A 25,166-nucleotide genomic window follows, 5' to 3' on the forward strand; every position below is an offset into this window, starting at 1 on the left:
GGAGAATAGTGATTAAGCAAGCTTTCGAGTTCAAAAACCCTTCATCAGGCTAAGGAAGTTTCAGTAGTTGGTGTGGAAGAGCACACACCAACTGCTGCAGCTTCCTTAGCCTGACGAAGGGTTTTTGAACCCGAAAGCTTGCTTAATAACTATTCTCCAACTATTTGGGTTGGTCTAATAAAAGATATTAAATTCACCCAAGGAACCTTGTCTGCCTATGTCCTTAGACCAACACGGCTACAACCTAAACCCCTGAGACTATTGATGAGTCAGTTGATATTTATTCTGCATTTTACTAGAATGCTGATGGTCCTTTTGTGAAGCCAGTATATTTGGAATGGTATGATAGTAAAAACTTTTAAATGTAACAAAACTAGATTGAATTTTCATCATGATTTTCTGATTCTTTTATGAAACCTCACTTGTCACTTGATCTACCCGCCATAATTGTTGGTTTAATGTGAAAGTTTTAGGAGTCCTTTGTTTGATTTATGGCTTGTAGTTCAGTAGGGATCATTGATGTAATTTAAACACATAATCCTTTCTATGTTGAAATCGTCCTAATCCTTCTTGGTAGGATGGTTAGCTTTATTGTTGTAACATACTAATCCTAATATTAAAGGGTATTCTTGTATCTGGTAGAATGGAGTTCTTTAGCTTGAGGCTACCCAATAAGAAAGTCTGATCCTCTTCACCTGTGAGTGACACACTGAGCACAATCATGCTAGCTGCTGTAGTAGGTCATGTATGTATGAGAGAGATCAGTGCTTTAAGGGTCTCTGGTAAAAATAAATAAGAAAGTGTTGTGGAAACACACGCAGCATATTTTTGGGTCAGGTCAGCAGAAGCTTTTATTCAAAAGAAACTACAGCTGTAGGGGGGATTCCAAAGTGACATGGATTTCCCAAGCACTTGGAAGGGGTCCCCCCCACAAGAGCAAAATCAGGAGGCTTATATACTTTTTAACAGTTGCTTACAACTCACGTGATCATATAGTGAAATTAGCATGAAAACCGGCTATAATATTACTTCATTATTTCTTTGCTGTAATCAGGGTGGGAACTAATGGGGGAGGCGAGGTTAGTTCACAAACCTCCTTCTTGCACCTGGAAATCAGATTTGTACATACTTTTGCTATCTTCAAGGCCGCGGTGAGCGAAGCAGTTGCAGAGGAGTTATAAAGAACAAACACTTTCTCTTATCTGTTCTACTATACAGAGCCAGCAATTCTCCACAAAGCGGTTATGTCATCTTATAACTAAAATAATCAAAGTTTAAGGCAGATATTTTTTCTGATTCCACAAAAGCAAAAGTGTTTGAATAGCATGATGTAAAATGGCTTTTATTTTGGTGTGCTTTCTGGTTTATGTTGGTGAACCTCCTTGTGGTGCCTTAGGGGGTCATGGACCCTCAGTTAAGAACATGGTACATATGTCCTTTCTCTTCTTGGGGATGTTGACAAGAATCTGAGGAGTAGTTAGAAGCATTGGGTAGACAGATAATTTTTTAAGGAGAAAGTGGGCTTCTGAATGTTTGTTGCATGCAAGGTGTTGATACAGTAGTGTCATTATTGACTTATATTACTTGCTTTGTTCAAGGTGGGCAAAAGAACAAAGGCACACAAGGCTGACACTGAAGAAAGTCATAGATGTTGACCTCAGAAACCACATGGGACCTAGCTTGTGCAAATAGTGCATGTCTGAAACAAAGTCTCATAGTCAAAGGAGCAGGGCTGAATTTGCAACAAAGTAAGCCTCATCACTTAGCTTGTTAAAGTTAAAAGCAATCCTTCCTGGGTTAGAGACAAGCAAGTTTTAGTTGCCATTAAAACTCTGCAGGAGATTGAACCAATTTCTCTGGCTGGCTGTTGTGTGCTCTATCTCTGAGCCAGATGCTAACTCCTTTATTCACATTCACTGAAATCTTTCCTACAATTAGCCTTGTTAATTTCCATGAGAATCAGGATGGCAGAGTCTAGCCCAGAGAGAAGATGGAACAGCTACTCTCTAAAGGGCTTGTTTCAGCCTACTGCACAGTTTTAATGGTAATGTATCTGTCTCTATAACCCTGGAGGAATGTTGGTATTTAAGGCTCTTCTTTAGCTAAGCGATGCCTGGCTCGCAGCCAGTCAGCTTTAAGGAACCCTTTCTACAGATGTCAGATCCATTGAAACCCTTGACGATATAACTGGAAATCACATGCCACATATAGCTATGAGCAAAGCAAAGCCTCAGTTGCTGTGTAAGTATCTCTGAGAGGAGTCAGGGGTGCTGAGCATTAGACTATCTCCAAATTCTGCTTAGTCAGCTCAGTAAAATTTTAAAGATACAAGTCATGATTAAATTTGAAAGATGCTAGGTCAGAGAGACACTTGGTACCAAACATCAGTGGTGCTGGGCAGCTTTGTTGAAAAGAGTTATAAATGATAGCTTAGTTTTTAATAATAAACATCAACTGTTAGAATATTGTCAAAATGAGGCAAATGTTTCAGTGATAAGATAGTAGAAGAGAGTGCCCTGGAAAAAATAATGGCCCTGCAGCAGTATTGAAACCTAATGGATTTTTCTGTGCAACTCCAAGGCAAGCAAAAGAGGAAAATGAGCTTACTTCATTTTGCATAAAGTGATGCCATATTCCTGTCATGAGGATCAGCTGTAGTTGCTATGTGGCAATATACAACATTATCAAAATAGAGGAAATTATTGGCATTTATGATAACACGACTGTTTAAAAGAGCAAAGAGTTTGAGAGATCAGAATAAGGTAGAAAACACCATCCTCTCCTGCAGTAATATAAATTCAGTTTATCTCTCTTTGTCTAAAATCAATTGTCCTGGGAAGCAGCATTGCATTCTGACACATGGAAGCCCTTTGTCACAAGCAATTATACTATGCTACATTAAATTGCCACATAATCTATTACATTATGGGACACCGAGTATATTTAAGCTAGCTTAATTAACCATTCATATAAAAAGGGATTTATAAAACAGTCCTGAAGCTATAGGAAGAATTACTTCCAATAGCACACAAAAGCTTAAACAGAAAGTGTAAATATCTGCTAGAAATACTATTCTATTTTGATATGGAAGAAATAGTTTATTAAATAACCTGGGTCAGATTCTCATCTCTGTACTCGCAGTAGAGGGTACCTAACCTTACAATTTGTGTTACTGCAATCAAAGGGACCATTTTTAGAGTAAGCTGCTGCTCCGAGTATGAGGATTAGTACATGGACCTGTATGGTTTGGGAGGAAGTATTGATCACCTCAAGGCTGTCAGGAAGGCAAAACTAAAATCTTTACAGTCAAACATGTAGCAATTTGAAGATGGGGTTCAAATGAGCCAGAATCTTTTTTCAAGACCTTGGGCCATCTCAAGACCCTAGAGGGATGGCTGCTCACAGACCCGCGTGACGTGTGGGGGCATGTCATCGCCTTCTACCGGGACTTGTTTGCGGCTGACCCCACCTGCCCAGAGGCCGCTCAGCGGCTGCATGAGAACCTGCCATGCCTCTGTGCTTCGCAGGCTGAGGCCCTGGAGCACGAGCTCTCTCTGGCAGAGCTTGAGGCTGCTGTGGGGGGGCTTGCCTTGGACAGGGCCCCGGGCCTTGACAGACTGCCCATGGAGTTTTACAAAGCCTTCTGGCCCCTTCTTGGGCCCAGCCTCCTCTGTGCCTTCCATGAGAGCCTTGCCGACAGGACCCTGCGGACCAGCTGCTGCCGGGCGGTGCTTACCTTGCCGCCCAAGAAGGGGGACCTCGGCTGCCTTAAGAACTGGCGGACCCTCTCCCTTCTGTGCACCAACTACAAGTTCTTGGCAAAGGCGCTGGTGAACTGGTTCTGCACTGTCATGGCCTCTGTCATCAGGCCTGAGCAGACCTACTGTGTGCTGGGCAGGACCATCCAGGACAACCTGTTTCTGTTGCGCGACCTGCTCGCAGCTGCGGAGCTCTTTAGCCTGGACATCAGCCTGGTCTCTCTGGACCAAGAGAAGGCCTTTGATCAGGTTGACCACCAGTACCTGCTCAGCACTCTCAAGGCTTTTGGCTTTGGGCCCCTTTTTATCACAGCAGTTTGGGTCCTGTATCATGACGCCTCCAGCCTGCTGAAGGTGAACAGTGTGCTGTGCACACTGTTCCTGGTGCATCAGGGCATCCACCAGGGCTGCCTCCTGTTGGGCATGCTGTATGCCCTGGCCATTGAACCGCTGCTGCACATTCTGCAACGTCACCTGACCAGCTTAGCCCTGCCACCAGCTCCCTGATCCAGCTGATAGCGTACAAGGACGATGTGACAGTCTTCCTGGGCAGCCAGGAGGATGTGTGGGCCCTGGTGGACTGCCAGTGCACCTAAAAGCTCGCTTCATTGGCCCGCATCAACTGGAGCAAGAGCAACACCCTCTGCTTGGGACATAGGCTGGCACCCCACCCCCTCTGACTTGCCAGGGGGGCCTCGCCTGGTGCCGGGAAGGCCTCAAAGCCTTGGGAGTGTTCCTGGGGCTGCCAGCCTTTGCAGCCCGCAACTGGGTGGACCTGGCAGAAGGAGTGGAGGCCCACCTGCAGCGATGGTGCTTGCCTGCCCTTTCCTACCATGTCTTGGTCCTCATCGCCAACAATGACCCGGTGGTACTGCTGCGCTGTGCTGGATCCTCTGGCAGAGCTGCCCGAGAGGCTGCAACAGCTGCTAGTGGACTTCTTTTGGGACGGATGCCACTGGCTCCCGTGAGTTTCCCTTTACCTGCCCACCACCGAGGGGGGCCAGGGCCTGATCTACCTGGCCAGCAGGGTGGCTGCCTACTGCCTGCAAGCCCTCCAGCAGCTCTTGTATGCTGAAGGCCACCTCCGGTGGCAGCAGCTGGTGTGCTGGTTCCTGCACCGAGTGGTTTGACTGGGAGCTGTTCATGCTGGGCCTCACCTTCCTGAATGGGGCTGTCCTTCCCCTGTTCTACCACAGCATGGTGTGGCCCTGGTGGGCTGCCTTCCACCTTTATCCCCAGGCCAGGTGCCTGTGGTTCCCACAGCTGCTTCAGGAGCTACTGGTCTACAACCTGGCCCTGCAGCATGTCGTGCCAAGTCTGGCCTCCGCTAGCCTCATGGCTGCCCTCATTGAGGTGCACACCACCTGCCTGGGGCACCTCCTGGACCCCACTCAGTCGGGCTGGCTGTTGGCCAAGGCCCTGGCCACCTGGCTGGCTCTGAACTCCATCTGAACTGGAGGATGGCTTCTGCAGGCCATTAGGGTTGCCCTCCTATGGAGGCGGCAGCCACCCTGAAAGGCTACCTCAAGGCCCACTGGGCCCTCCCCACCATGGATGCTATGGGCGACACCCTCCTGCCACTACCAGTCATTCTGTGAGCTGGCCAACCAGCCTGACATGCTGCTGAGGCTCCCCATGCCCCCTGGAAGCATCACGAGCACACTGCCTTGGAGGGGACTCTATGTGTGGGTGGTGCACACCTGGGATGCCCAGGTGCTGGCCAGACACCCTGACACTGTGTGGCGGCAGCGCTTGGTATTGCCAGGGACTGTAGCGTGGCACACGCTGTACAAGGCAGCCACCACCAAGAAGACTGGAGATCTCCAGTGGAGATTGGTGCACAGCATCCTGGCCACTGGCACCTTTGTATGCCACCTGGACCCAGTGGTCTCGGTGGCCTGCCCCTTCTGCCCAGGGGCGGTGGAGGAGAACATTTTTCACACCTTCCTTGACTGCCCCCAGCTGCGGCTGCTCTTTGTCACCCTTGAGGTGCTGCTTTTGGGTGCTGGGCTGGGACTTTTCAGAGCATGCATACATCTGCTCTTTCCTATACTGGGTTGCCAAGTGGGGCACAGTCAGCCTGGCCAACTTCCTGGTGGGCCAGGCCAAGATGGCCATCCTGAAGAGCCACTGTAACTGGCTTGCCTGAACAGGGATGGATGACACCCTACAGCTTTTCTGCCTGCTGGTATGGGCCTGCCTCTCACTTGAATTCGAACACGCAGTCCTCCGCTGCCCACCTTTGAGGAACACTGGGCCATTGAGGGGGTGCTTTGCTGGGTCAAGGGGGGACGCCTGCTCCTTGTGCTGTTATGCTGCCACCTGCTCAGGGTGCTGGGGTGGGTTCAGTGAGCCAAGACCTCGGGCTTTGTCTGTGCAGGCCAACCCCTGGTGTCCTGAGGCCCCCTGGGCGTCCCCACTGTAGAACTGTATATATGTATATATTTCTTTGTCCCTTGTGTTTTTGGGTTTTTTTTTCTAGAGTGTGCAGGCAGGCCTTGCAGGCCATGAGCCCTTGTCCTTGAGGGCCAGACCTTTCAGCCAACCTGTTGGGTCTTTACTGCCCGCCATTTGTCACCCTCCCCAGAATAAATGTTTCTAAAAAGTCAGTCTTTCTTTCTTTCACAACAGTTCATTGATGGAATAATTAGATTTTGTTTCTGAATTGTTATACGTACTCCAGTAGCACCTTTCATAACAAACTGTTAAATATGGATTCTACTTATAACACAGCGTGTATAATCCTAACTTTGGCTTGTCTATAACTGTAAAATATTTTTAAAAAATCCCTCAGCTTTGCTGGTGTTTCCCCCAGTCATTGATTCTTGCAATATGAACCACATTTTATCCCTAAAGTAGGTCCTTGCAGCATGCAAAATCAGATAATTGTGCATACCATGTGATATTGGGACTCTTACTGACATAGTCTACTAGTGTTGGAATACATGCTGCAAAACCTGCTTCATCAAATACTAGATTAATGTCATGATACACACATAGTTGTATAAATAGTTGCTCATGGGCTACAAACTGCTATTTAGTCAGGGAAGACTGCCACATTCATTAGAAACTCCTGCTGCTTTCTGTCTTTCCTCAAAATCACTATAAGGCATGCCTATGGAAAAAGAAATAGAGAGAAGTCTTTTTTTCCCCCCCTTACTTTTTTCTCTTTTTATGCAATAATATCCCTTGGATAATCTTGTTCCTTACACACAGTTGAGATAACTATGCATTATAGTTTGGGGTGGGGTCAAAGAAATTCCTATTTTAGTCGCTTCCTCTCCATTGTATTCTTATGGGGATTTTTTTTTTGGTATGATTATTTTAATACATTTACAAAATATGGACATATCATTGTGTGATATACTTTTATTGGCATTAGTTTGGGATAATTTCTATTCATAATTGACAAAACATCTCATGAACCATACCAGTGGTGCTCAGTCTTTTGGCCCTGCAGGACCTGGTCCAACCTGGTCTACAGGCTGGATTGGACCAGCACTAGCTTGATATGCCAGGATCAGGCCCCAAGGCTCCACACTACCCCTGCCCTCCTGTATCATGCTCCATGTGCCAGTATCAGGTCCTGGGTGCTGGGATTGGGGCACTGCACCAGGATTGGGTCCCAGGGCCCTGTGCTGCCTCCAGCCAGGCCCTGGGCACTGGGATTGGGGCCTGAGGCCTCCTGCCTATCCCAAGTGCCAGGATCAGGCTCTGCCACTCTGCATGCTGGGCCATGCTGTCCAGCCTGTGGGACTCCCTACAGGTCCAGAAATGTGGCAGCGGGGAGTGGTGCCACCACTCCCCCGTCCCCAATTTTTCAGACACCTGGGAGCCCTGCAGCTAAGATGGCCTGGCTTCAGGGACTGGGTCTGGCCCACAGACCAGGGATTGTGTATCCCTGAACTATACAAATTATTTCAAATAGCTGATAATTTAAAATTTCAGTGTATTGTACACATGACAAACACATACAGTATTATCAGCTTGTGGGTGATTGTGTTATATTGGTAATGATGAAAAACGGAGAGCTGTTTACTTCAGTTATTGTACATGTTTCATTTTACCACTCAGGTGACAGTGCTTTTGACATATCTAAAACTGGTGTTTCTTGACCCCATTCCATTCCATCATAGAAGTTCAGATACCCTGAAATTGATTGTTGGCAGCACACCACCTCCCTAGGGCTCAACCTGGCATATGCTGAATCATACCATGAATTTCCCTTTTTGATACTTGATCGAGGCTGAAGTTCTGCTCTGCTTTGCTGGACTGAAGAAATTATAGGATATGATTGCCTGAATCCAAAAGCATATGAAATATCATACAAGTAAGTGGGGAAGCTGTTTCAACCATGTCAAGGTATTTTAAATCTGAACTGTGTATAATGAGTTGTCCTTATTGACTTTCTGAAGTTTAAAATTCATTAAAAATCCCTAACAGAAGCTGTCGTACTTATACACTGTCTAGAGAGGATTCTATGTTTCTAGGACCACCAATCACGTTAATGAGAAATACTTGTGTTCAAGATAATGGGTTAAATATTGAGCAGTTAATAAAATAAGATTTGCCACTAAATTTTCTGGTGATTTTTTTTCCCTTTCAAAAGATAACTTTTCCTAGTGAAATTGACTTAGTGCCAAGTGTCTTGTGCAAGGCAAATGACAGGACTGTCAAATTCTTGTATACATTTGACACCATTATGACATTTCACCCTAAATCAAAGTTTCCTCTTATATTAGGTTTGTAGTCAGCAACTCTTCACAGTACAGCACAGCTTGGAATTAGGACAAGGTGAAGCAGGAAAATTGCTTAGCTCAACAAAATGTTCTCATTGCATTTGCTTTAACTGGATAGGCCAAGGCTAGGTACAGAGGTTAAAAAAGTCCAAGGCAGATTTGCACTAACATTTGTGGCTTTTTCTAAGTGCCCTAGATTAGTTCAGGAGTGAATTGAACTCATGTTTGCCCTTGGGATGGGGGAGGCTGAAGAGAAGGGGGCAAAGAGGCAGCCTGCACTGGCTGAGGCCAGCAGACTGGGGGTTCTCCCAGAAGTCTATTGGAAACTGCCAAACCCAGCTGAGCAGCTGGCCACCCTGATTGACCAGCTCTACCACCCCCCACTAGCTGTCGGCTGTCAGTGGTGGCTGGGGTGGGGGAATCAAGTGCCCCACCCCCCAGCTATGTTGGTTCAGGTATGGTGGGGATGGGGCCATGTGACTGTCTGCTGTATCATGAACAGGGAAGGTGTGACCAGAGCCACCACCACATGGGCTCCCCCCAGCCTACTGGCTTGGGACTGGAGGGTGTCAGGTCAGGACTACATGGCAGTGAGCTCTGCTCCCCTCCTTCCTGCCTTTGGTTCCCAGCTGCATGGACAGTGTGTGGCTTTGAGCATGGCTCCTGGCTGCAGCTATCAGGAGGCTTGGATGTGGTGGGGGGGGAGGGAGAATGGAGCTCACCTCTGCCCCCATCCTTTGCCTGACCATGCAGGCAGGAGACAGTAGTTTTTCTGGCTCCTGTCTGTGGCAGACTGGGGGCAGGGCTGGCCTGGTGTTCACCAAGAGCAGATGAGCACCAGCTGAGGCTAGCAGGCTACCCTGCTACCCAGGGTACCCAAATACCTGTGATGGATACTTGAAATGCCAGAGGACAGTTAACTAAGGTGATTCGCTATGGGATCTGGGGCAGAAGTTCAATATACAGCTCTAACCTGAACTGACTAATTCTAATACTAGGTCTCTCTTAGACTGCATTCCACCATTTTAAAACAATTTATGACTGCTGAACTTCTGTTCTGTTATAGGTTTAGACCAATTTTTGATCACTTATACTGTTTTTTGTGCAATGTCTGTACCTCAAGTGTCTACATCTTGATATTCAGCAGACAACATTCTGTTCTTTTGCCCTGACAGGGTAATATCACTGATCATTCAGTTGAGTAGTTGTCTTCTTGTACAAAGACCTGAGTTATTTCCTCTTTACACCAATGTAACTAAAACCAGAAGGTGGCTCAGGTGTGTCATTAACCTCTTACATCTGTATCTCTTTAATGTTCTTTAATTCTTAGTGACATCATTGACTGGTATGTTTAGATGAGAACATGAAATTCTCATGAATTTCTCATGAAATTCTTCATGAATTTTCAAGATCATGAAAATTATAGCAACCCTTAGGGAATATGCCTGCTATATTTTGTTTTTTTAATAGCAAAACATTTATGACAGTACAATCAGTATAATGAGGATAGGTGGAGGTACAACAGGACTGATAGAAAGAACATATCCTAATCCCATATACAAAATCTGTTAAATTCAACATGTGGCTTTCCGTTAGTTTCAGTGGACTCTGGTTTGGACCCTTAAAGTTGTGTGCAGAGAATGGCAACCAGGGAGCCAGTGGCTGCAAACAGGGTAAGCACTTGGCAGACAGTTTGCGGGCCAGTTCACAGGGCAGTTCACTGGCCCTCCCCCTCCCCTTTTGAGGGGAGAGCCTTGCAGCTTGGTGTGAGGAAGCAGGAAAAAAGGAACCCTTTGGGGCCAAGGATCAATCAACAGGCCAGCTTCCAGGCAAGATTGCTAGGAAAGGTGTGCTTGGAAGAAGAGCAGTAAGAAAGAGAAGACAGATTAAGAGACTCAGGGAAATGGCTGGAGGATGTTGCAGTGCCAGAGCCACTGCCACTGCTTCTGCTTGCACCTGTGAAGCTTCTGTCCAGGCAGACCACTCACCATTGAAGCTTCCACACAGATCCAGATTTGGCATTGTGGGGACCGTGGCTTGCAGGTTCCTTCCAGTGACGGCCAGGTCAGGTAGTGCCTGTGGTCTAAGTGGTGCTTCCTAGTGGTGTCTCACAGGGAACAGGAAAGATAACTACAGGAGGAGGTGGCAAGGCTCTGAAGCATTCTCTGTCATGAGGAGTTCATTGATTCAGTGCTGGAGGAGGCCTCTGGGACTATGGAGGAAGAAATGACAGAGGCAGCACTAGAGAAGAGAGAGGACATGGACTCCCAAGAGGGTGGAAGCTGGAGGCTTGTGACCTCTGACAGTAAGCAGAGATCTTCACCTCTACCTACAGTGGTTCATCTGGAGAATAGATATGAAGCCTTATCGGCAGAGAGGGAGGAGCACATTCCATTGGTGGAAGAAGACAGGCCAGGACTCCCCAAGGGGGGAAGGATTGAGATGATCACCACCAAGAAGAAGTGATGGGTGGTGATGGTTGGAGACTTCCTTCTGCAGGGGATGGAGGGAGCAATTTGCCAACCTGATCTGTTACTTGCCCAGAACATGGATTTGAGATGTTACAGGAGGATTAATGAAACACATCCAGTACTCTGACTACTACCGCATGCTGCTCATCCATGTGGTCATAAGTGATACTGCCAGGGGAGACCCTGACCATATCAAGAGTGACTATAGGGCTCTGGGGCTCAGGTTCTGTTCTCATCAATCCTTCCAGACAAAGTAAATGGCCTGGGCAGGAGCAGGTGCATCCTGCAGATCAACACCTGGCTGTGCAGGTGGTGTTGCCAGAAGAACTTTGGCTTCTTTGACCATGCAGTGTTATTCCAAGAAGAAGAATTGCTGGGAAGTGATGGGATCCACCTGATGAAGAGAGGGAAGAGAGTCTTCACAGACAGTCTCTCCAACCTAGAGAGGAGAACTTTAAACTAAGGTTGCCAAGGGATGGAGACCAAAGTCCTGAGGTAAGTGAGGAAGTGGGAGCCCTGGAGGAAGAGCATGTGGGGGGGGGAGGGGGCAACAGGGGAGGTGCTCTCATACTTCCTGAGAAATCAGAGCAATCAACTGGTTACATTAAGTGCTTGTACACAAATGCACGGTGCCTTGGAAAGAAGCAGGAAGAATTAGAAGTCCTTGCAAAATCACAGAACTATGATGTGGTTGGAATAACAGATACTTGGTGGGATACCTCACATGGCTGGACACTCTCATGCATGGGTATAAACTATTCAGGAAGGACAGGCAGGGGAGAAGAGGAGGAAGAGTTTTACTGTATGTAAAAGAGCCATATGATTGCTCAGAGCTCCAGTATGAAACTGGATATAGGCCTGTTGAAAGTCTCTGGGTTAGGGTCAGGCATCTTCCTTATGGGAATCATACATCTCCTCTGCACAACAGGAAAGTCCTATGGTGATCAGTGAGTGGCAACGGGGACAGAACTGTGAGATCTGGAAGTTCCTAGTCCTGGACCAGCATGTAGGTGGTGGGTGTTTACTTCAGTCATCTTGTTTGATGACAGCGGCAGTAAGAGCAGTTCAGCAGCTGCACCCATGACTGAGTAGTCCTATTTAGGACTCCACTCTGCTCACCCCACATGGGGAGGGGGCTAGAAAAGGTGCCCCAAACATAGTCTGTCTCAATCGGTTTCTGACTGGATAACTGTGTCCAGTAGAATCACTTCTATGCGGTCACAAAGAAACAAAAATGATTTTTGCAACCTGGAATGTATGAACCTTAATAAACTATGCAAACAATGATTGCCCCAAGCAAAAGACAGCAATCATCTCTCGTGAACTGAGGAATTTCAGCATCGACAGTGCTGCCCTATCTGAAACTTAACATGCTGGAGAAGGACATCTGAAAGCAGAAGGTGGAGGATACACCTTTTTCTGGAGAAGGAATAGATGCAGAAGAAGAACCACAGACACATGGATTTGGTTTTGCCATCAAAAATGAACTTGTGAACCAACTCTCAGAAGTCCCAGTTGGTGTCAATTAATGCTTCATGACTCTCTATCTGAAATTCACTAAAAACCAACAGGCAACAATTGTGAGTGCATATGCTCTGATTCTCCATGCTGATGAGATCATGAACAAAATGTCTATTCACAGCTTGACACCATCCTTTCAAATATCTCAAGGGAAGATAAGATCATTGTTCCGTTATTGGAGATTTTAATGCCAGAGTGGGAAGAGACTCAAAACGTTGGAATCGTACAATCTGAAAAGAAGGCATTGGAAATTCAAATGCTAATGGGGTCCTTCTCCTGACAAAGTGCACAGAATACAGACTTGTCATCACAAATATCCTGTTCCATCAAAGGAACAAGTTTAAGACGTCCTGGAAACACCCTAGATTGCAACACTGGCATGCGGTTGACTACACGATTGTTTAAACTCGTGATTGCCAGGATGTCCTGATTACAAGAGCCATGACTAGTGCTGATGACTGCTGGACTGACCACTGCCTCATCCATTCCTGCATGTCCATCAGGATTGCTCCTAAATGCAGAATACAAAGGAAGCAGATCAGATGCAAGTTAAACACCAAGTGCTTGAAGGACCCACTCAGAGAGAATTTCAGCAACTCCTGAATGGGACACTACCAAGAGAGTACCTAGAATGAGTTGAGGAGCACTGGACGGGACTCAAGACAGAAGTTCTCTCATCCAGTGAAAATACCATAGGACACAAGGCCAAGAAACATCAAGACTGGTTTGACAAAAATGACACTGAAATTCAAGGTCTAATCGACAAGAAATGGAAATCTTTCTGTGTCTGGCAGAATGACATCAACTCTGCCATCAAGAAAAAGGCACACCAACAAGCAAAATCAGAGGTGCACAGGGGAATGTGAGAACTGAAGAATGAGTGGTGGATTCAGAAATCAACAGAAATCCAACATTTTTCTGACATCTGTGACACTTGTGGCTTCTTCAGTGCTACCAAAACTATCTATGGCCCTAGCAATCAAGGCCTTAATCCTCTAAGATCAAAGGATGCAACAACACTTCTGAAAGACCGTGAATCCATCAATGATCACTGGAAAGAACATTTCCAGGACCTTCTGAATCATGACTCACCTGTTGATAAAAATAAGATCAACAAATTTCTGCAAAGAGCAATCAGAGAAGACCTCAGTTTGCCATCTACCCTGGCAGAGGTCAGGAGTGCCATTGGGAAAATGAAGAATAACAAGGCAGCCACTGTTGCTGGAATACCTTCAGAGATTTTCAAAGGAGGAGGAGAACAACTTACATGTCAGCTTCATGTCCTCATCCTTAAAATCTGGAACAAGGAAGAAATCCAAGCCGACCTAAGGGATGCCTTGTGTGGAAATAAGTTTAACCAGGCCTCTTACTTGACTAAGAAGAGAGAGAAAGAGAAGATTGTTACCATCTTCAAGAAGGGGGACAGAGCTGATTGTAGAAACTATTGAGGAATCTCTTTGTTGGCCACTGCTGGGAAAGTCATTGCCCGTATCCTCTCTAACCGCCTTCTCCCACTTGTGGAAGAAATTTTTTCAGAATCTCAAAGCAGCTTCAGACCATCGTGAGGAACTGCAGACATGATCTTTACAGCATGTCAAATCCAGGAGAAGTATCATGAGCAAAATTAACCTCTCTATTTGGCTTTCATTGACCTCTCTAAAGCCTTTGGTTCCATAAACCGTGAAGCCCTATGGAAAATCCTGTCCAAAACTGGCTGCCCAAACAAGTTCATCAGTGTTCTGAGACTCCTTCATGGCAATATGTCAGCAAGGGTTCTCAGCAATGGGAATCAAACAGAACCATTTGAGGTGAAAACTGAACTGAAACAAGGTTGCTTAATTACTCCAAGTTTGTTTTCCATCTTCATCTCCACCATAATGCACCTCATCGACAGAAAGCTCCCACCTGGAATTGAACTTCTGTATAGGATGGGTGGAAGACTCTTCAACCTCAACAGACTCAAGTCCAAAACAAAGACTACAACGTCATCCATAACGGAGCTCCAGAATGCAGATGACAATGCTGTCATTGCTCAATCTGAAATGGACCTCCAAACCATTCTTAATGTATTCTCGTAAATCTGCGAGAGTATTGGCCTAACTCTAAACATCAGGAAAATGCCTTTACCAACCTGCTACAAATGAAGAAACAACCCCTACCCCCCTCCCCACCATTCAAATCAGTGGAGAATTGCTGGAGAATGTGCATCACTTCACCTATCTTGGAAGCCATCTTTCAACAAAAGCAGACATCAACACAGAAATACAATGCTACTTGAAATGTGCAAGTGCAGCCTTTGGATGTCTGAGTAAGAGAGTCTTCTTAAATCATGAGATCCTTGCTGAAACAAAGCTCTTGGTTTATTGAGCCATTGTCATTCCAACTCTGATGTATGGGTCAGAAACTTGGACCACATACAGAAGACATCTCAAGAGCTTGGAAAAGTACCACCGACAGTGCCTTTGCAAAATCCTTCTGATTTAGCTGGGAGGATAAACACACAAACATCAGCGTCTTGTCCGAAGCAAATTTCAACAGCATTGAGGTCATGATCATCGAAAACCAGCTTTGCTGGACAGGTCACCTTCAGATTAGCTGGGTGGATAGATGCACAAACGTCAGCGTCTTAGCCAAAGCAAATTCCAACAGCATTGAGGCCATGATCATCCAAAACCAACTTCGCTGGACAGGTCATGTTGTTCACATGCCTGACTCTCGCCTTCCAAAGAGAATTTTTTTCTCACAGCTGAAAGAAGGTCAGCAAAGTAGTGGAGGGCAAAGAAACCACTTCAAAGACACCTTGTAGGCAAACATGAAGAGGTGTAACATCGACATCAACACTTGGGAGACCCATGATTAGGACCGACCAAAATGGAGGAAGGCTCTTTGGGAGGGACCTCAACACTTTGAAACAGATTGTTGACAGGCAGAAGAGGAAAAGAGGAACAGGTGAAAAGAACATCAGAATACCCAACACAGCAACACAGTGTGGAACATCCCTCCTGGAAACAACTGTCCTCACTGCAACAAGACATGTGGATCTAGAATTGGGCTATGAAGCCACCTGTGGACTCACTATTAAGATCCTTGGAAGACAATCTTACTCTTTTGCATGTGACTGCCCATCATCATCATCACAGCTGTGTTCAGGAAATCCAGGAAGTTTTTGGAGAGTGTTGGGGACAACTTCCTGGTGCAAGTGCTGGAGCAGCCAACTAGGGGCCATGCTCTTCTTGACCTGCTGCTCACAAACAGGGAAGAATTGGTGGGGAATGTAGTAGTGGATGGCAACTTGGGCAGCAGAGATCATGAGATGTTAGAGTTCAGGATCCTGAGTAAAGGAAGGATGGAGAGCAACAGAGCAAGGATCCTGGACTTCAGAAAAGCAGACTTCAACTTGCTCAGGGAACTCATGGGCGGATCCCCTGGGAAGCCAGCCTGAGGTGGAGAGCAGTCCAAGTTGAATATAAGCCAGCAGTGTGCCCTTGTTGCTAAGAAGGCTAATGGCATACTGGGCTGCATTGGTAGGTGTGTTGCCAGTAGGTCCAGGAAAGTTATTATTCTGCTCTGTTCAGCACTGGTGAGGCCACATCTGGAGAACTGCGTTCAGTTTTGGGACCCCCACTACAGGAAGGATGTAGACAAATTGGAGAGGGTCCAGCAGAGGGCAATGAAAATGATGATGAGGCTGGGGCACATGACTTATGAAGACAGGCTGAGGGAACTGGACTTATTTAGTCTAGAGAAGAGAAGACTGAGAGGGTATTTAATAGCAGCCTTCAACTACCTGAAGGGGAGTTCAAAAGAAGATGGAGCTAAACTATTCTTAGTGGTGGCAGATGACAGAACAAGGAGCAATGGTCTCAAGTTACAGCAAGGGCAGCTTAGGTTAGATATTAGGAAGAATGTTCTCATTAGGAGGGTAGTAAAACACTGGAACAGGTTACCAAGAGAGGTTGTGGAATCTCTGTCCTTGGAGGTTTTTAAGACCCATCTAGACAAAGCATTATCTGGGATAATCTAGTTAGGGCTCGTCCTGGTTTGAGCAGGGGGTTGGACTAGACGATCTCCTGAGGTCCCTTCCAACCCTAACTCTCTGTGATTCTCTGTGGCAGGGATTATAAAGAGACTAGGCTAGAAGATGTGTTAAAGACTAAGAAAGCTGTGATTAAAGATTCCGTGTCAGATTGTTTGGTTCTGAGGTCTTTATGTTTATACCAGGAACCAAGAATGTTATACTTCTGTACAGTGTAAATCAGGGCTGTCCAACTGGCAGTCTATGGGTCACATTTAAAGGTTAGATTGGTGCTCTGGGCTCCTACCCAGCTATCACTCTCCCTACTGCTCCGGCTGCAGTAGCAGCTATGGTTTCCAGGCTCCCTCTGGCTTCCCCTTCCCTGCCCCACTGGGCAGGGCAGTGCAGTGTGGTGCAGCCCACAGTGCTAGGGGAGCCCGTGACCCAGGGTGCTTGGGAAGTGTGATGTAGTGGCAGAGTCTGTGTTGGGGAGTTAGGGCAAGGCAGGGTGCAGTTGTGTGGGAAGTGCCTAGATATGTGGTACAGCGGGGGAGTGTGCAGTGCAGTGGGTCACCACCAACTGTATAGTGCTGTTGGGCAGGGGCATGTGGTGTGCAGCCCCAGAGGCCCATGGCCCCCACTGGTGCAGCCTCTAGTCACTTAAAAGTTGGACAACTCTGATGTAGGTAAATGTAAACCTAACAAGTTCCCAGTCTGTTCAGTAAGAACGTGTCTTTACTTTTAGATATCATTTGAAATGCTAGCCTTATTGAAATCAATGGTAAAATGCCCCATTGACTTCAATTTCAGGCAGTATTTCAGTCCGCCTTTCAAACATAGTGAATATATAACTTCCCTTGTCATGTTAATTCCCCTTCTACTGTGGATTCATCTCTTGAAATATCTCCAATGCTAGCCATAGTGAGAAAAATAATTTGAAAATCAATAACCTGTATTGAAATATACAGCAAAAACACTCCACAACTAATAACTTTTGAAGGGTCCTGTATTTTAAAAATAGCCAACCAGATTTTTTTAAAGGAAGTAAATATAATAAAAAATATACTCCTTGCTTGTGTAGTAGCTTCCCCAATTTCAGCTCATAGTAGATTTTTATGGTTAGCTAGCTTGCTGTATAAACCTCTGAAAAAACTGCATTTCAGTGACATCAATCTTACATGTCACTAATTTGTCATTCTTGTGCCATAAGAGAACTTGTTCTGTCACCTTGCCTTTTTTATCTGCTGCTTCTGTATTTTTTAGAACATTTTTGGCTTTCTTCTTATTTCCTGGGTGGGATAATGATGATGATGATTCTCTTCTTTTAACTTCCATACCTTTATATATTTTATTGGTAACTCTTTTACCATCTTAATATACTTTGTGTTAAAAAGATTTTCATTGACCCATATGAAGTTAAGATTGGCATGAAAATTGCTCTTTTAGGATAGAGGAAGGATACAGTATAGTTCCCACAATTAAAATCCTTCCTATACTGTACAGTACATGAAAATATCCAACTTTGTTTTGAGAATACATTAAATTTCAATGTGTTTCCTAAATTATTTAAAAATGTGTGCGCTCCAGATACTAGAATTAACATCATCTTATTATAGTATAAGTGATTTACTGGTATGTAGGTTTGGGTACTGCGTTATTATTAAGATTAAACCCCCCTAAAAGATCAAAGAAAAAGCAGGAAAAAAGAGGGGAGGGCCTAGGGGAAAGAGTAAAATAACTAGATTTTATATTATTTTTACTATGACAGAGACAGAAAAGTACCTTTCTGTGTGTGTGTCTGTTTACTCACATGTGCATGTGTATTCATGAATAAATTCAGACTCATGGGGTTACATTTGGATAAGGAACTTGAGTGAGAGAGCGCTATAATATGATAGAATATTATTTCAGGTGACAGAATAACTCTTATGGGACAAGAATGATAAATTAGTGACAGGTAAGCTTGGTGTCACTGAAATGCAGTTTTTATATATACAAGTATAATGACTTAATACTATATATATTTACATATACAATGATTTAATATTATAAATGGTTACTTGTCTATTTTTTATGATTTGTTATTTACAGCTAATGTATAATTTTTCATTGTTTTTATTTTAATTTGTTCTTTTATGTCTCAGGCTTCATATCTGTATACAGGAATGCTCAATGCCATGTTTATATCTCTTTGCCAATAATCTAACTTTTCTTTAACTCACAGCTTGTATCAAAAGCGTATGTGCATTTGTTTAAAACATCTTTTGACCTAGCAAGCAGAATTCATAAATTCCATTTTGGGCATCTTCTACTTGTCATTGACGTAGTTTTGTTTTTTAACAAGCTGCTTTTTCACAAATCATGCCTTTGTTTGAGGTTATGTGCATTATCACAGAGCCCAGAGGTACCTCACCACAAATCTAGTTGGTCTAGTTGCAACAATCTAGTTAGTCTAATAAAAGATATCACCTCTACCATGAGTTCTGATCCTTTTTGCCTCTAGACCAAAACAGTTACAACCTGGATAGCTGACTTATTCAGGAAAGTACTTAAGCTTATTCTTAGGTCTTGTTGACTCAAATGTTCATTAGGCATATGTCTAAATGCTCTACCAAATAGGAAAGGCGTTAAACGTGCTTGGGTACCTGACATAATTGATTAAAGTGTTGGGTATTTCCAGCAGCTATTTTTTTACATTGAAAGAAAGCAAGCTAAAAGTGCAGGGGTGTAGTTGGTAGCTGTGTTGGTCTTAGACAAGAAGACATGCAAAAAACTAGAACTCTTGGTTCCAAAATGATACAAAAAATATTTTTTTACCTCCCTGTCTCCCATCTGACACCTCAGGGGAAGGGATTCTACCTGCTCTACAGATCAAAGAGCTACCCAGTACAGCTCACAAAGACACCCTCATGGACCTAGAGGGACAGCCTTCCATCTTCAGCTCCCTCTGTGCAAAAAATGAAGTTTATTTCCTACCTATGGGGACTTTTTCCCCTCTTGTACCATCTATGCTTTACCCAGAGCCTGATGAAGGGACTTTGATCCTGAAAGCTTGCAGAAAATGACAATTTTCTTGTGATTTCCTAGTTGGTCTAATAAAAAGTATCATTTTGGACCCAAGAGTTCTAGTTTTTTTGTATAGCTAAAAGTGCATGCATTTCCCTTTTGGTACTACTTTTATATGTAATTGTTGCTGTGAGCACAAATGGAAAAGGTGGGACCAAAAATAAAAGGAAGATATTTTGGCACAAATAAACATTTGTGTATTTTCCATAAAGAAACCGTTTCATCTGGAGGTATCTGATTTCATTCTAATTTGATGGCATTCAGCAAAACTATCATCCTATTAAAACATGCTTTCCTAAAACATGATTATTTGCATTTCCTATTTTAACTTCATATTTAATAATGTGATTGTGACTTTTTGCTTTCCAGAATGTATGAAGTCTTGAATCCTGAATATGAAACCAATTTAACTGCTTTGTTATCATGATGCACATAGTGGGATCTATAGGGATTTTGAAACAATGAGGTAGGTAAGTGTCATATGATTTGGCTCCAGTTATAGTGCCTGATGGCAGGGTGCCTGCTGTGCACTACTGAAAACAGATTATATGTGCGTATTTATTTTGTATCGATCTTGTTATGGATTACACTAAGCTTTCTTGAAACTGGGTGTGTTTAACTTCTGCTTTCCATTTAACAACAGCAGAGTCTCCCAATGCCTGAAGAAGGGTGCTTGTGCCCAAAAGCTTGCAAAGAACTTTTTTCCGACTACTCAGTTGGTTTAATAAAGGATATCACATCTACCCAAAGAACTTTGCCTGCTTTCCATTTAAGATAACTACAAGATGCAATGAAGCACCTTTGGAAAACAACAGCCTCTGCTGCAAACACAACTCAAGGCCCATGCGAGTGGGAGTTTTTTTGGCTGTTTTGTGAAGGTTTGTATGTTTGAATAATAGAGACATAAGATCAGAGAAGCTGAGGGAAACGACTGCAAGGAAGCATCAGGCATGGCCTAAACAAGCAGCACAGCCATGCCCTGGGGAAAAAAAGTGTACCAAATGAGAATTTCTTGGGTGGAGTGCAGGAAATGCTGAAAATATGGGCAGACACACTTGTGTGTAGCTTGATTTCTCCTGCCTTCCAGGAAACAGGATCTAGTACATTGTCTGTCTGTATCAAAGCAGGACTTCATGAAAGCGATAACTACATCACCAGTTTCTCCTCTTCACTGGAGGAGCCTGTCAGATCCCCAATTTTTGGGTAAATGTTCAAGTTGAATGCAATAACAACACACACAAAACTGAGGTTATTGAAGGTTCAGAGGAATCAGAGGCCAGTGATCAGGAATGTCCCAGGTAGTATATCCAGTCTCTCTGTTTAATAGGTCTGAATGACTTTGTGTCTCTTCTAAGTGAATTGTAAAGCTAGTGAAAGATACAGCATTGACAAATCTGAGAGAATGACCTTTTCGGGTCAAGTCAAGTCAAGTCAGTCCTGAGGCCACTGTGACCAGTGGGGCACCTTAGATGCTGTAACAACCCTTCTCCACTCCACCTTGTGTTTGGCGAGCTTTGTGCATGCTGTTAGTTGAAGCCCTATCCAGTCCTCGATATTGGTTCCCCAGCTCTTCCTAGATTTACTTCTTTTTTCCCTGTCCTTCACAGCGCCTTGCATTATGGTGTTGGCAAGGGTATCCGGCCCTTTCATGATGTACCCAAACCATTGCAGTTCAGTTCTATCTAAGCTGAATCTAGGTGACGCGGCAAAATGACCCATAGCCTGGTTGTTTCTAAATTCCTAACCAAGATAATGATTGTATTCAATATCATAAAAAAATGAATATGAGTAATGTTCCTTGTAATACCTCATGCTGTTTATTCTCTGGTGATCTCTGAGCATACTGGTTAAGTACAGAAAGTCAAAAAGCTTGAGGCTGAATCAATTCAATATTCCCAGGTTAGTCTAAGCTGCGTAGATTGAACCAATAAGCAAGTGAACAGTCATTCACTTTTGATTCTAGAAATACAGCCACGTGCCTGCAGTGGCCCAGGCCAGAAGCCAGGGCATGCTAGATAGAGCACATCTCCCTGCTTGGCTAGAGCAGACAGCTTGGGCCAAAGCTAGTGTGTCCACCCTACAAGGGTGGGGTTTGTGGGGGAGGTGCAAAGCATTGTGGGATGCTGAGGGACTGAGAGTTAACTTGAATCTGGAGGGGATCTGGGACACACGTTCAATAAAGCAATTTAACTTAAATCAGTTCATTCTGATACTATATCCATCCAGGTTTATCTTAAACAGTTTTAGCCATTTTGAAAGCAGTTTATGTGCACTGAATGTCTGTTGTGTTACAGATTTGAACCGGTTTCCAATCACTTATACCAGTTTGTGTGCAATTTCTGTCCCTAGCCACCATGTCTCTTGATAACATACCCCCGCAAAATATTCCTCCAAAGGAATCTGGTTGTACCTGAAGCCCCATTACTAATACCAAACAAGGTTGCTAGATCGATACCTAATTGAACTGTTTGAGAAATGTTTCCCATCCAAGTCTCTTTCTCTAACAAAATGAAGAGGTTTCTTTTCTTTTGCAGTGGTTGTAGCCAGAAAGACATGAAATGCAGCCTGCTGCTACCACTCAACATGCAAAAGGTAAACATTTTGGTTCAGGTTTACATTAAAACCTGCATTTGTTTCAGCATAATTTTATTCATTCTTTTTATTGTGTTTATTGACACCCATAAAATATAAAATTATTTCTTGGAGTTGCTGTGATACCAACCTAGAGAAACTAATCCTAGTTGAGAGTCTGATCTGTTCCTACTTAAATCCTGCTTTCTACTGAAACGGTCATTTAATGTCAAAGAGAACGATAATGAAAACAGGTTGTGAAATGACATTCTGGTTTCAAGAGACCAGTAGCAATTGTTAATTGGATTTGAAAATTTCAGTACCCCTGCACCCTAGATTTTTCCAATATATGTTTCAACTGGCCAGGAACACACTATATGAGCACCTAAAGTTCAAGACACAAGAAACGTAAGAAGAGGAAGCTTGAAAATGTGGAATGAATTTATATGAAGGGAATCAGAATGTCATTTAGCATTTCAGGTGGCAATAGTTTTCAGTACTAAACAGTGAGATAATACAATGTTGTGTTTCAGTGGGAGGAGGGTATATTACGAGTAGGATATCTGGTGCTTGGGTATAATTGAGATGCATGCATTCTGGCTCCCCTTCTAGTTTCCAGATATCTTTAGGATAGGTTCATTTGGCACAAAATGTCAGTATGATGGAATGTTTAAAAGAGAGTTTATGGGAAAAACTGCCTTACTTAATGGAGCTGAACCATGCTGTGATAAAAACATAAAAAGTTAAGTACTTATGCAAAAAGTCCCTTCAAATATAAATGCCTGGGTTATTTTAGATGATGTATTTTTAATAAATACTTCAAAGCATTATATTATTTAAAAACTACATTAAGAAAATATTAAGGTCAATAAGTCAAACACTCCAAAGTTAGGAAATGCCAGTACTGAGGTAATTTGATCCCCTTATACTTTTGCTGTATAATATAGTCTTTAATTACATGATCACAAGCATTCTATTGTTCCCACAGGATGCCTGCTCATTTTGTGTACAGGTTTAATGAGTGTGCAGGATTAAAAACAGTACTCCTTGTTAATGAGTGGCTATCTAATATTTTTGTTTTAATCTTCTTTGTTCAGTGTGTGGTAGGGCTGTGCAAAACAGCAGTTCCATTTTGACTTGAGTTTTTAGGTTTGAATGGAACAGCATTTTGTTTCAAATTTCATTTCAAGTCAAAACGGTTGTTCTGTTCTGCTTTGTCGAAACAGTAAGGCTGTTTCGACGCTATTTTGACATTTCACCCGATCATCACGCTGGGGAAAGGAACTCAGCCCAGTTGGGCTGACTTCCCATCCCCCAGCCTGATCTAGGGCTGCAGAGGGGAACTGAGTGATCAGGCTCAGTTTCTTTCCTCAGCTCGACTGCAGTGTTTGGGAGGGGAACTGACCCCAGGCTCAGTTCCCTTGCTCTACACTGTGATCAGCTTCCTGCAACCTGGTCGTGGGAGAAGGGGAGAGCTAGGGCTGTGCTTCCAGCTGCTGCTGGGCATGCAGCCCTGCTTCTCCCCTGTCTCCCACTACCAGGCTGCAGGAAGCCAATCAAAGATTTAAGAGATGTTTAGAATGTCATATATCAGTGGTTCTCAAGCTTTTTAGATATGAGGCCGCCCCTGGCTAGACTTGAGGCATCTTTCAGAAAATGCCAGATCTTAGTTTTCAGTCTTTTCTCAGACTGCAGAAAAGTAATAGAACAGTTTCTCTGTTACAGAGACTGCCAAAAGACCATACTATAGATTTCTAGTTAAAATCTCTGGGTGTATCTTGTGACCCCTGTTTGTACACCTCCCTGTGTAACCCATGGCACCTGTGAGAGGATGTCGAGGCACCCCCCAGCTCAGGGGTGCTCTGTTGAGGATCATGAGCATAGTTCCTGCAACACCAGGCTCATGAACGTCGTGTGCCTCCCAAGGCTGGGGTGGGGGGCACACAGTGGCTGCCTGGAGGCAGCAGTGGCAGTGGTGGTGGCAGGGGTGTGGCAGCCACAGTTGGATGAGTGGGGAGCTTCTGCAGGTGGCCACAGTGGTGTCACTGGTGAGGGGGTGTGGGGTGGCAAGCGCTGACCAGCAATTGGTGACCACCTACAGATGCTGCTGGCAGCATCGGCAGTGGCCAGTGGCAATCAGTGACCACCCACAGATGCCACTGGGGGGCAGGGGGGAGAATAGTGAGTGGCAACCGCCTACAGGCATCATTGGTAGCCAATCTCAGGGGGTGCATGTGCACCTGCGTGCACCCTATGCATCACCAAAGACCAGGCTGTCACAGGTCCAGCAAGGGAGCAGGCACCCAGCACATGACTCTAGAGGCCCTTCCACTGGAGGATTCAAGGACCATGCACATGGCTGAATGCCCTCTCCCTTGGCCAAGACCTCCTATGGAGATACAGGGAGGGCTGTTGGTGTCCTGTAGCTCCCAGCCTCATGCCTCACCTCCACCACCCCTTCCCAGGGCACTCAGGAGTGGCTCCACACTGGGTCTGTAGGCAGTGTTCAATGCTGTCTCACTCATCCTCCCCTTCTGGGAGCTGGGGGGTGAAGAGCACCAAGAAGCCCTGAGCAGTTCCCACACTCAGCACCCTCAGCCCCTGCCATGCCTCAAACCTGTCATGCCAATCGGGCAGATGCCAGCCAGGGCTGGATTATGACATGCTGGGGCTCTAAAATATGTCAAGCTTGAGAGGCCCCATTGCATTACCAAAAAAAGTACATTATTCTAACAGTGAAAATAGAAATAGTAAAGCCGCTGTTCCCCCCTGCCAGCCTGGAAGTAGTGGGGGGAAGCTTGCACGCTGCTGCTGCCACCTCCATTAAGCACCCTGCACCACTGCTCTGTGTGCGGCTGGTGCTCCTGGACTGGCTGGTGCTCCCCTCCCCGACCCCTTCCCAGCTCCACAACTGGCTGCAGTGCCAGTTTAAAAAACCTGGCATTTTCAAATTTACAGCACATGCTCAGTCTCGAGCATGCCGGATTTGTGAGTGTGCCCTCCTGACTTCGTTGAGCCTCTCCCA

Source organism: Alligator sinensis, unplaced genomic scaffold, assembly GCF_000455745.1.
Source record: "Alligator sinensis unplaced genomic scaffold, ASM45574v1 scaffold61_2, whole genome shotgun sequence".
In the NCBI taxonomy this organism is placed as follows: domain Eukaryota; kingdom Metazoa; phylum Chordata; order Crocodylia; family Alligatoridae; genus Alligator; species Alligator sinensis.